Source organism: Microtus ochrogaster, chromosome 22 (assembly GCF_000317375.1).
Source record: "Microtus ochrogaster isolate Prairie Vole_2 chromosome 22, MicOch1.0, whole genome shotgun sequence".
In the NCBI taxonomy this organism is placed as follows: Eukaryota; Metazoa; Chordata; class Mammalia; order Rodentia; family Cricetidae; genus Microtus; species Microtus ochrogaster.
The window spans coordinates 29,380,762-29,383,806 of record NC_022023.1 but is presented as its reverse complement, the minus strand read 5'-3'; the positions used below and the strand labels follow the sequence as shown (position 1 = coordinate 29,383,806).

Genomic DNA, 3,045 nt, shown 5'->3' with positions numbered 1-3,045 from the left:
GGTCTAGGCATCCTTTGGAAGGCAGATAGTGTTCTATAGTCCACTTCAGAACTGGGATAATTCGAAGTCAGAGAATAAGAGCTATTCACAACTACGGATCTCAGGAAACAAGGATGTTACCTTAACTCAGCGTGCAGCAGCATCACTGGGACATCAACACCTGCTCTGCTGGGGTCCACAATTAATGAGATTTATAGGAATTAGAGAAAGTTCTGGCCTCATTCAAGTGGTCTGCTGGGAGGTCCTGGATACCAGCCAAACCATGCTTGTAACCACCTGCTCCATATGGATATGCTTGGTGCTATTCTCCCCTTCATTTTTCTCCCCTGCTTTAGTATCAATACACTTCTGTCTTACACTTCACCCTGAGATGCTGCTCTGAGTTAATCATGGTGACCATTTTTGTGACCATGGGAGCTAGGGATCCAAGAACTACCCTTGAGGGCATGCTGGCATGACAGACAAGATCCCATCTCCTAAGCCTGATGACATGATGGCCAGAGGAGCTGGGAAGTGAAGGAAGGAGATCACTTAGTTGTTCAAACTTAAGAGTATTTAGTGGGGCCAGGTCACAGCCGACTCACACCTCCCATCTTTCCCATCTTGCCCTGTAGTCCCTGGTTTCTGAGTACACTCAGCTGTGGGTATGCCACAGCCTTGTGGCAGGTGACATCACTGCTATGTTGCTTGTTCAGCACTGTTTGTGTGCCTCCTTGCTCACCATAATCCGAACTTGTCAATGGAATGACAGAAAAAAAAAGTTATGACAGCTCTGTATTTAAGTTAACCACTGAATCAAGACTCAATTGTATCATCAGACCTCAAAGAAAGAACCTTCAGGCTATCTCCCGTCTGGTTCTGCAAAAGTTTTCTCTGTACTCCAAGTGTTCCTCCATAGCAACACAGACCAGATGCAGTCTCTGAAAGTGATCTGTACATTCTAATCTCCCTGGTGTCAAAGCCAACCTGACCTATGGGGCAGTGAGGAGGAATGGCTGCAAGCACAGATCTGGGCTGAGAGAAATTTGCTTGGAGAATGGGTGAGCTGAATTATCTTCTAGTGTAAAATATGCCACACTTACAAGCAGCAGGGTAAAATCATGTGGTCTTTACAGGCAAACAAAAAATGATGGATTTAGAAAATGATGCTTTTATTTTACAGAATACTATAGGACAGGACACAGCACTACAGTGTTTTCAATACCTGAGATGTAAGCAATGGTATAAAAAGCATGGGCAATGTCAGGGGGCAGTGCTAATACAACATGGGGGTTGAATATGAACTGTAAGCTGCTTTTTGGGGGGATTTCTAGAAAAAAATGTAGAACGAGGTCGTTGCAGTCTGGTCTAATGTGTGAATGAATGTGTGTGCTCAAAGCATTTTCTGCCACTTAGATCTTGGATCTGTGGGGATAGGAGTCCAAGATATACTCTTCCATGGATAGCACCTGACATCTTTTCAATATGGCAGCTCCTGAGAATCCACAAGAATGAAGCAAAGACAGCAAGCCCCATAATGAAAAGAGTGTGTGGGTTATAAGGAAACAGAGGGAAGGGGAGGTGATAATGTAGAATGCACCTCTATGCCAAGAACTCCTTACACAACTCTGACACCTTGGTGTAGATGGATATTTCTCATTCTGACTACCAGTCCTTAAATACCTGGCAGCCACTTCCCAAATTACCACACAGAAGCTTATATTAATAATACATGCTTAGCCAATAGCTCAGGCTTATTACTAGGTAACTCTTACACTTAAATTAACTCATTATTCTTATCTATGTTTAACCATGTGGCTTGGTACCTTTTCTTAGCACAGAATTCTCATCTTGCGTCTCTGCATTTGCCCTTCTCCTTCCCATCATCCTTAGTTCAGTTGTCCTGCTTATACTTCCTGCCTGGCTACTGGCCAATCAGCATTTCATTAAACCAATTTTAGTGACAAATCTTTACAGTGTACAAGAGGATTATTCCATAGCACCTTTGCCCTCTATGAACCTGTCTTGAATTTGCACAGAACTATCTATACATGGCATGAAAACAGGGCTAGACAGAGCCAGGCAGGTGAAATACCCTCTCTTCTAGTTCTTGGTCAAGGGAGTCCAAGAAATGTCCAAATTAATATATGGGCACCATTGATAATGCCCTTAATGGCCTCCTAGAACTTGAAGGCAAAATGTAATTCTGAAGATACTATACACTTTGGTTGGATATAGGACTTAGAGGAATTGCATTAGAGCAAACCTAGAAGCCTCTTCTTTGAAGACTAGCTCTCATAGTATATGAAGGTGCTACACAAGTAGTCAAGGAAAAAAGCAATCAGTAGACCTACCCAGCTGTAAAACCTGTAAACCACAATAATAGCAAGCAAGGCAAGATAGCTCCAATGGTAAAATAGTAGTGCTTATCTCTTAGGAGTAACCAAGAGCTCTATAATTAGACTAAAGGCTCATTCAATAGGAAGAAAGAGATTCATGCCTGGTACTACAAACCCAGTCAGCAATCCATGGCTAGTGAGGTCATGGGCCCTAAAGAAGAACCTACTATTACCACGTGTCTAAACTGATATACTTTCTAATTGCATTCTAAATACTTAGGTTCATACTTACAGGTAAGTGTAGATCTCATCTCTTATCAAAGAAGCTTCTGCATGAAGCATATAGAGACCATCACAGAAACCAACAATTAGCCAAAATGCAGAAAACAATTATTGGTGGTTTTCTAACCCTAACTGATAGCACCCCAATGCTCAGGGAACATCACAGAAGATGGGGCAGAAATAATTACACCACTTACTGACACACCAACATAGATAGGGGAAATCCTACTGAAGTATTTGTCTAATTATTCTTTATCAATTGAAACTTTGGAGTCAGATATCAGTGTAAGAACCTGAATGCTCAGGGAAGTGGAAGCCCATCCTGCTGATAGACTGTCTTCTCCAGCAACCAGTCCCAACAAGTCCTCTACTTGCCAATGGTCAATACTAAACACACACATCCACATGAGCAACAATATATAGACCTGGTAAGTTTCACTCCTCC

General features: G+C 42.2%; 1 protein-coding gene across 2 annotated transcripts in view; it reads right to left on the bottom strand.

Moving 5' to 3' along the window:
* Positions 1–3,045, bottom strand: part of Chrna7 (cholinergic receptor nicotinic alpha 7 subunit) — a 109,100-nt gene that overhangs the window by 51,690 nt on the left and 54,365 nt on the right. The window lies entirely within an intron of this gene.